Here is a 10624-nt window from a genome sequence, read left to right as displayed (position 1 = left end):
CAGGCAATCTGATTGACAGCTAGCTGAGCTCCCAGTCAACTGCCAGCATCTACTGCCAGCCAGGTGAATGAGTTACCTTGAACATCCAGCCCATCAAGCTTTCAGATGACTTCATCCCCAGTCACTATCTGTTAGCATTCAGCACTTGCATAAAAAACCCAATCAGAGCCACTCAGCTAAGACCAGTCAACACAGAGATTCAGGAGAGATAATAAAAAAAATTGTTAAAAACCATGATACTTTAATTTGTTATGCAGTAATAGATAGCCATAACAGTATTTATTACAGGTTTATTATTGGAGTCATGATCTGACTTAAATTTTAAGAGGGTCACTCTTCTTGCTGTATTAAGAATATAGGGCAGGTAAAAGTAAAACTAGATGAATTAGTTAGGAGGCTGGATAAATAATCCTGACATAAGAGTAAAGCACGTGGACCAGGGAAGTTAAACATGAAAGTGAAAAGAAGGAGTCATATCCTGGATATGTTTCTAAGGTAGCGATAACACATTTTGTTAATGGATTAACTGTGCAGTGCAAGATAAATAGAGCAGTCAAGAATGATTCCAAAATTTTTGTTCAGGAAACTAAACAAGCAGATTTGGCAGTGAGCAGAAGTGACAGAAATTAAGACTTCAGTTTGTGGGATGTTAAGTTTGAAATGGCAATTAGACACATATATAGACATATCCAGTGGGCAGTTCTGTGTATGAGTCTGGAGTTAGGTAAGATTGTCATTCCAGAGACAGACATTTGAGCACTCACTTCGGCAGTACATACACTAAAACTGGAACGAAATAGAGAAGATTAGTATGTCCCCTTTTTAAGGATGACAGAGACTGATATTTGATAGTCATCAGTGACTACCAAGAAAGAGTCCTAGAGATTATGCCCTGGGACACTCCTACTTTAAGCGACTGGAAGGAAGAGAATAAACCAGGAAAGAAGATTGAGGAAGAAAGGCCCATGAAATAGAAGTGACGTGATGAGAGTCACGGCAAAGGAAGAAAGTAAATAAAGATGAAGGATGGGGTGACAGTCAAGTGATGCTGGCAGGTCAAGTCAGAGGAGGACTAAATTGATCAGTGGACTTCACAACATGAAAGTCATAGTGACCTCTACAAAGTAGCTCCAAGGAGTGGTAGAGGCAAAAACCTCTTTGGACTTGGTTCAAAGGAAAATGGAGAAGAGGAGTTAGAGACGTAAGCATAGACAGTTCTTTCAAGGAGGTTTGCTGTCATAAGGCAAAGAGAAAGAGGGAGTACAGCTGGATGAGCAGGATGAAGAGAAGTAGAGAGACTTTTGTATTGTTTTGTTTTTGTTTTCTAAGATGGGACAAGTAACAATATCTCTGTATGCTGATAAGAATGATGCAATAGAGAGAGAAAAAAAATGTTGCAGGATTGAGAGAGAAATGCCAGAGCAATGTCCTTGAGGGGAAATTTTACCACCGGTGTTAGGAGAGATGGTAGAATATGTTGAACTGATGCCACTTTGTGAGGACATGTAATGGTGAGACTGTTGTTAATTTTCTAAGTGAAACAGCATACAAGGTCATCAGCAGAAAATAAGATTGGGAGCCATTATGTGGGATGCTTGAAGAGAGAAAACAAAGTATGATATAGTTTTCTAGGAGAGAGGGGAAACCATTAGACCAGGAAAATGTGCTCTGATCCCTGGGCAGTATTAGGGCCCACTTGATGTTAGTGATCATGAATTTAAAATGAGACCAGCCAGCATAGCTTCTAGTCTCCAATCATATTTAGCTGTGTTGGCGAAGATGCAAGGTAAAATTTAACCAGGGCTAGCATTGTAAATTGAGTAGAATAAAGAAACAAAAAGGGGGGGGGGGGTGCGAGTTGAGACTGTGTGCAGGGGAATGATTGTAATGATTGTCCATGAATCTGAAGCTGAAGTTTTACTATTATTTTGCCATAACATTAAACACACACACACACACACACACACACACACACACACACACACACACAACTTTTCATTATGCTAATATAGAGCTGGAAATCTGAGTTCTACTAAGACTTCTCTTTGCTGGACCATCTAATTTCAACAAAAGTCTCTAATTAATTTAATCCACATTTACTGAATACCTGGTCTGTGGATGATAAAAGATGATGGGCAGAGAGCTTCTGAGAACAATTCTGTTGCAAAAGCAAGAAAGGTTGATTTTTGACACTGGTTACAAAGACATTATCTTACTCTGGGAATTCTTTACTACTCATTAGAGAGGCATTTTCATGACTAGGATTTAGCATCCACTTAGCATTCATAGTGGGCTGAGACCTTTATGGAAAATATAAACAGAATTCTCCCTGCTTTTACGGAGCGTTACAGGCTACCCTGAGCTTTTGTCAAGTACCTAATAAAGACAAGATGAACTTGTTCTAAATTGTTGTTGTAACAACGTGAGAACTGGGATTTTGTTACTGTAAAGTTTAAGAAGTACTTTGCAAATAAATTCAAATCTAGCCAACAAGTTCACTTCTTCAATTATCTTGCTCCAATAAAGTTTACTTCATCATGAAGCATATGCTTTCCTGGAATCCCCATAATGCTAATGACTCCCCCATTCATCATTCCTAATTCCTTATCAGAGGCATATTGCATTTTCTCCTTATAAATCTTTATTCTGATCAAAGAGTCAATTAAAGAGAGATTAATCTTTTTTCCAGGTAGGAAATTTTCTCATTCTTCAACTCGAATTGTAATTACACTTTTACTTTCAAATCTAGTAGTAGAGGCTAGAAAAAAAATTACATAACCTACATAATACCATTACCAACACCGCCATTTTGTACTGCCATTTGCTTTTACCTTTGTAACACTGCCTTAAATAACTCATATATTCTCCTTCTTTCTCCTTATATAATTTGAATCTCAGTGGGAGTTTTCTCAAAAGATTTATATTCCTTGAATAAATAGTGGCCGAGTGTTCTTGCTAAACTTGTAAATGTCTCTTTTCTTCTCTGAATTTGACTCTCTACTTTATATTGTATTCTTGAACTATTTTACTTGCAATCTTTCCTAAATTGCATTGTGACAGTTCAGACTTGAGTATTCTTTTGAAGACCTATTTTCTCCTGAATAGATATAAATATAACTTGAAAGCAATGTTAAAGCCTGTTTCCTCCTACAAGCTTTGAAACAAAAATCTGAAAGTGTGCCGTACAACATCTGCCTGATGGGCTTCCTCTTCTGGGTATGCTAACGCAGATTGTGCAAACTGGTGCTCCAGTATTAAATGACAGAGCCCAAGTTCTATTGTCAAGCACCTTCTCTCTGTTGATTCTCAAAACAGGTTCCACTAAAGTGTTTTCATTTGGGTCTGAAAGGAACCTTGGAAGAAACCTTAGAGATTTTGAGTTCAACCCCCTAATTTTTCATATGAGCTAGGAATTTTGAGACTTGCCCAAGCTTATAGCTTATAAAGCTCATTTAGGGACCAACAAGCCCTAATCCATTTCTTGATTTTCACTTCAATGTTCTTTCTGGTACACCACACCAGAATGAATAAATAACCACACCACTCATGTCTGTGCATTTATAACTCAAATTACACTGATGGAGTTTAAGATTGTACTGATAGCTGGGCTTTTGGATACATCTAATTTATGTGACTGTGGCTTAATTTTAGGAACATCTATAATGAATGTCAGTTAGATGTTCCCTGATAATCAGAAATGTCTGGTATGCCAGTTGGCCGGGATTGGTAGTAGTGAAGGTGAAAGTTAGGAAACTATTATAAGAGCGATTAAGAAGCTGCCCACAAGTAATTCATTCTTAAGTGAGAGAAAGTCAAGAAATAGAAAAGTTCTAAAAATTATGGGTCACAATTAGACAAGGGTTCTTAGAACTGTGGAATAACCAGCATTCAGATTAACCTCTGAGCCAATCTGTTTACAGAGGTTTATAATAGAGAATGTTGTTTCAACATTCTTAGCCATACCTTGGAGATGCAAGGTACAACCAGCAGTGTTGCATTCACAGGGATGCAAAACTTGTGGTGTTAGGTATTGGCAGCTTTGGTAGAGGCAATTGTGCCTTTGCCATGGGCTGTCTTGTTGTTCATGACAATGACATCTCTCAAAGAAGAGAACTAGAATTGAAGAGAATGAAAGGTGTGAATCAACTCAGTAATTACAAGGACTCTAAGAGCATAAGAATTGCCCTCTGTAGGACACTCAGAACATAGAAGAAGCTCAGATTTTGTGACCTGTGTAGGGCCTGGGTCAGGCACATTCTGGTATTATGAATCCCCAATCTGGTATGTCCTAAAAGAATATGAATTCTCCATCATTATGATTTGGAACACTTAACTGGGGGTACCTATTGATTAATGATAGCTGGTAAATTTGAAATACTACTGAAGGGAATCAGGCAAGTGTCAGCAGGTTACAGGAACTTACCTATCAGGAGAATGAAGAATGGGCGTAAAAGAGGCCATTACTTTGCAGACTTTTCATCTAAGAAGCAGGGCATTTGAAAAATGTGTGCCTGCTTCTGGTGCAAGTATTCTAATCCTGACATGAATGCTATAAAACTGAGATACCTCTTTTTTTTAATACAAAGAGTTTTCTAACAATGATATTTTTCTTTCCTAACATATATCATGTTTATCTGAATCCTAAAGAACTTAGCTAGCTGAGAAAAGATTGGAAGTTCCTGATATTCAGAACAAGAAAATCGATATAAGTTTGGCATGTAATGATAAGCACGTTAACATTTTTCTCATTACGTTTATGTATTCATTCATTGATCAATTGATATATCAGTTTCTTTCATTTTTGATAAACACAGTTTAAACATTTAGTACCTGTACATGTGAAGAAATCTCCCTTCATATAAATAAATCTACTTGCTTAATATTTTAAATTGCTACAGTCTTTTTTTTTTTTTTTTGAAGTTTCTTTATCTATTTTGGGAGGGGGGGAGACAGACAGAGAGAGAGGGAGAGAGAGAATCCCAAGCTGGCTCCAGGCTTTCAGCATGGATACCAACACGGGGCTTGATCTCATGAACCATGAGATCAAACTGAGCTGAAATCAAGAGTCAGACACTTAACCGACTGAGCCACCCAGGTGCCCCTAAGTTGCTACATTTCTATGTCTCAAAATAATACTGGCTTGTTAAAACATTAAAACAGCCACACACAGTATGGTAATGATAATGATAATCACAGCTGATGATTATTAAGTGTACAAGGCAATGTATCTACTATACTTCATACCATTTAATAATTAAAACAATATTATGGCATTATGAGTTAAAATATTTTCTTATTTCCATTTTACTGAAGTACAATTAAAGAAAAAACTTGCCCAAAGTTACACACATTCAATAAGCTTCAAATCCAGATTCAAAGTCTTACTCTAATTCAAACTATATGTATAAAGATATGTTAGTACAAATAAGCAAACTCCAAGCTGATGAAAGGACACTACAAAGAGATTCAGAGGATTAGAAACCATTTCAGGAGGATAATGTCTTTAGGGAGAGTTTACAAGAAGGGAGAATTGTCCTTCCTAAGGACATTCCTTCAGACTTTTTGCAGAGAGGTAAATAGTTATTTTGAAAATCTATAGAAGAATTTCATTAGTGTCCTCCTGTCGTTATGAGTATTAGATGAATGATTAGTGGCATGCACTATGTTGATAACCATTAATTGATAAGCTCTCAACAATGCTTCATTCAACACCTAATTTAATAGTTAGTTGCACAAGTCACACTAAAAATACTCAAAATAGCTATTGAGCTGGAAACTAAGAATATTAGCCAACACTCATGTCTAGGAGGCATTCCTACTGGGGAACCACCAGTCTGTAGCTCAGAGTCAAAGCTTTGAAACAGAATAAGGCTTGAGACTCACGAAAAAGGCATTTACATCTCTGTGATAGTCCTGAACTGAGAGATCCTATTCCTAGGCCCACCTGAAAATTTTACTTTCACCCCCACTCAATTGCCAGGAAACTACTTTCCAAATCACAAAAGAATCACTTATGATTTCATAAATTATTCTTTTTGCATCCAATTGGCAAGAGATTCATTAGTACACACCATCACTGACTGTCCTTGCACTGGTTAAATTCCTCTTACATCCAGAAACAAAATTTGCAATTGTACTTGTCCTCAGGTTGAATGTGGGAGATGTGAATTGTATTAGCATCCAAGTGAAAGTGAAAAGAATCCATGTGCTGATTGAAGAGCAAATAATAAGCCTGGTGAGATCTGTTTGCTCAGAATGAATAATCAGAAGGGAAAAGAAAGGAAGAAGGAAGAATTTAAAAACTTCCCAGCCTAAAAGGAGGGGCACTTCATCCAAAAGATTAAAAAATAGAAGTGATGGGGTATGTGGCTCAGTCTGTTAAGTGTCCAGCTCTTGATTTTGGCTCAGGTCATGATTTCATGGTTCATGAGACTGAGCCATGCCTTGTGCTCTGACCCTGACAGCCAGAACCTACTTGGGATCCTCTCTCTGTCTCTCTCTGTCTCTGTCTCTGTCTCTGTCTCTCTCTCTCCCTCTTCTTTCTCTCTCTCTCTCTCCCCATATTTCAAAATAAATAAACATTTAAAAAAATAAATAGAAGTTATAACATGAGACAATTTTAATGATGAGCTGTCAATGAGACTTTTTAAAATACATTAGGTGCTCCAAGCAAACAGGTTCAAGTGCAAGGATCATAGGAAGACACAACACTCTTCTAGTTTCTAGGGTTTTGTTTTCTTTTCCCTAAAATGGGAATTTTTTTCATTACTTTTCTATTGATTGATTAAGCTCACTTACACATGAATGTTAATATATTAATATTCAATATTCATTATTAATATTTTATTAGTCTTACCGACGTTGCATTTTCTGGAAATTTCTTAGTTCTTTAAAGGCCGAATGTAGTCATGCTTCCAAATGAGAAGTAAGCCATCCTTGGCACCAGCGAAAGAGGGAAAAAGTGTCATTTCACAAAAACCTAAGTGACTATGCTGAGATGAGATGTAATCCTATCTCACACAGTGGCAAGAGGCTTATTCCGCTATCCGGGAATTTGGGGGGGGGGGAATATATGAGAACACTTATTTCATTAATTAGTAGTACCAAAATTTTTACCTTGACGTGGGGTCATGAAAATGTGCCGCAACTGAGTTAATCTGTTATCAGATGCCTCTTCCCATTAGTTTGCTGAAACACCCTCTGTGGCAGATGGCAGAAGACTCAAAGGTCAAAGGTGGGATATTAAATGCTGAGCTTCTGAACATCTGGAAAGCTTTTTTTTAAAAAAAAAAGGAAGAAGAAGAAAGAAAAGTAAATATATGTAGGTGTCATTTGCTGTCTTTCATATTAATATGATAAAGTATACTTCCTTGCAAGTCAGCCGAGGTGATTTTGATTTTGATAGAATATATCACAAGAGAAGACATTTCTCCTTTCCCTGTTACACCTGCACAGACGATTTATTTGCTGCACCCTCAGGCAATGAGCAGCCTGATGGTGATGGAACTCATCAGCATGCCCACAAGCACCATCTGTGCAGGAGCTAGGCTAATGAGCAAAGTAAGTAGGGGCTGGCGAGAGACTGGCAGCGAGGGGAGAGGGCAAGGTGGCTGGATTTAACTCCAAGCAATCCAGAGGTGGACTTTCATATAAAACACTAAGTCTCAACCATGGCTCTTTATTATTAGTCTTACAAGGGGAACTGTTGCAGTCTTTCAATGCTCACACCCTATTCTAGATCAATTGACTCCCAATTTCCAGCGATGGGGTCTAAACAGTGCATTTTTTTAAAGTTTCCAGATGATTTTTATGGGCAGTCAATAAAGAGAACCACTGAAAGAGAAGGAAATACACTGAATTCACTCTGCTCTGTACATCCAGGTGTGGAATCAATGCACAGGACGTTGCTACTCAAGTGTATTCCAGGGACTACAACATCAGCCTCACCCAAGAGTCGTTAGATCAAAGAACCTTATGCCCCACCCTGGACTTACTGCAGTTTAAGAAGATTCTCAGATGATTCATATTCACATTAAAGCTTGAAAAACACTAAGGATGTTGGTTTTTAAATTGTGGAATTCGAAACACTGTGAATCAGGACATTGCTTTTCAAATTGTGGACAATCTATGGGAGAGGACTTAAGGTAGAAAGTATTAATGTAATTCTGTCAGTAAAAATCTGTAGAATATTAAGTCATTAGAGTGGATTCCAGGAGCAAAATGGTGAGCCTTTATAGGTAGAGCCCCTATTCGCATATACCTGTATGGTGAGCAACAGTGATAAAGGCCAGAAAGAGCACCTCTTCTCCACAACCCCAAACTCCTTCAATGGGTTACCAGTCTGCTTAGTCCCAAATCTTAACACACCTACATCAGGTCTTTGTGACCTGTGGTTACAGCCAAGTAATTATTTCTTCTGTGCTTGAGCTCCACCACACATACTATCATTTTCTCAATCTTGCTCTAATCTTTTCCCTTTCATTTCAGATCCTTTGAAATGCTTCTTCCTCTGTCCTGTCACCCACCATGTTCTTAGCCTCAGTAACTCCTTCTCATCACCCTTCTAGATAGATCAGTCTCCTTGGTTATAAGATCATTCCTATTAAGATTACTTATCCTGAACTTCATTAAGCATCCTTTTGTTGATGTAAACTCCACCTTCACCAGTAGATGCAAGCTCCATGAAAGAATGAGCTTATTTTTGCTCATGCTTTATCTTCAGCCATGAGCACAAAGCCGAGCACATTCTACATGGTCAACTAATAGTTATTGGAATCGTTAATACACATTTGGATGAATGAATAAACCAAGACACCTTAGTAAATGAGGGCAATAGTATCAAATGTCCTTGGACAGTCAAATAATGTGAGGACTGGAAAATATTGGATTTAGTGACATGGGTAAAACAAATATCAGGAATGCTACGTATTTGTGCTTCCTTTTGTAACTTCACAAGACTTACCAGCATACTGTGAGTACCAGGAAACACTGTGGTAAAGTTACACATTTAACCTCTTTAACACAATGATTTTGGTATTTATTTGGTCCCAGAACCATTTGCCAAAAAAACTAATTACTAACATCCCAGGCAATTATTATTCTGATGAACAGTAGTTGAGAAGTCCTGCATTCCCATGAGAAGCCACAATCCTATTGCATGGGAGCATTTGATATTGTCCCAGCATGTTGACTCTGACAACTTTCACCTAGAAGTGTCCCTTCCTCTCACATTCCACAGGGCCTGAGGTCAACTGAGAAGGGAAATACCATCCCATATAAACCCGATGGACTAGAGTCAACCAAATATTAGTAAGCTATTGTAATGACTTCCGAATCTTTTGATCACTTGAGACACATTTACTCATCATTTAAGATGTCACTAAAATGTCATTCCTTACCCATTCTCATCTCTGCTTCCATATGTGAGCTGCTGATATAAACTGTGCCCACCTCTGGAATAGCACTTTGCATACTGTGTTAAAGTATTTCTTGCTTGGCCGCACACTTCATAAAGGCAGAGCCTTTTTATTTTCCCCTTGAGCTAGTCCAATATTAGCATGGAGGCTCCTTTAAGAATTAATTATTTCTTCAGTGGATGCATTAATTAACTCTGTTTACCTCTCTGTCTTTGGGATCACTGCATCTCCAACACCAGGCACAGGTCTAACATTGAGAAAAGACTCTTTATATAAATAAGTGAAAATATTTTACCAAACTGAGCCTCAGTTTCTTTGTCTCCAAAGAAGTATTTCTAATGATGAAAGGCGCCATCTATAAAAGTAACATGTACAGGACTTGATCCATAATAAGGCAAATAACAATATTTCTTTATCTTTGAAATAATAGAGGTGAATTTGGCCTGACAGAAGTACAAAACAATCAAATCGTTTCAGGTAACACAGGTACTTACTCCTTACTAATTTCACTAGTTATTAACCTCCAAAAGAGAACATAAGAACAGAGTTATCCCAAATAGTTTGATGTTTTTTATACTTAATTATGCTAATTAATAAATACTACTTAGGGTATGCCTTTTCTACAACAATCCTTAGCTACATAGCTGATAAAGTATAAATGAAGAAAGATAGAAGTTAAGAAGGGAAAATTTTAAATAGGTTAAAGTCTTAAGAAATAGATCTCTCTTACCTGAGAATGTTGAGAGGAGGCGTGATGGATATCTAGTAGACCTTTTTCCTGCCCACCATCTAATCTCCCTTGTTCTTTTCTTTTCTTTTTTTAATTTAATCTTTTATTTTTTTTTAATTTACATCCAAATTAGTTAGCATATAGTGCAACAATGATTTCAGGAGTAGATTCCTTAATGTCCCTTACCCATTTAGCCTATCCCCCTTCCCACAACCCCTCCAGCCACCCTCAGTTTGTTCTCCATATTTATGAGTCTCTTCTGTTTTGTCTCCCCCCCTGTTTTTATATTATTTTTATTTCCCTCCCTATGTTCATCTGTTTTGTCTCTTAAAGTTCTCATATGAGTTAAGTCATATGATTTTTGTCTTTCTCAGACTGACTAATTTCACTTAGTGTAATACCCTCCAGTTCCATGCAAGTAGTTGCAAATGGCAAGATTTCATTCTTTTTGATTGCTGAGTAATACTCCATTGGAAAA

The 10624-nt window shown here is 37.5% G+C and overlaps 1 non-coding gene across 1 annotated transcript; it reads left to right on the top strand.

Annotated features, from left to right (window-relative positions):
* The first annotated feature begins 756 nt into the window (after nucleotides 1-756).
* On the top strand, nucleotides 757-865 carry LOC132693456 (U6 spliceosomal RNA). Its single transcript, XR_009616830.3, has one exon. It is a non-coding gene; the product is annotated as a U6 spliceosomal RNA (small nuclear RNA).
* Nucleotides 866-10624: the final 9759 nt, after the last annotated feature.

The sequence above is a fragment of the Panthera onca genome, chromosome B1, assembly GCF_046562875.1.
Source record: "Panthera onca isolate mPanOnc1 chromosome B1, mPanOnc1 haplotype 2, whole genome shotgun sequence".
Lineage (NCBI taxonomy): Eukaryota > Metazoa > Chordata > Mammalia > Carnivora > Felidae > Panthera > Panthera onca.
This window is presented reverse-complemented; position numbering and strand designations above follow the sequence as displayed.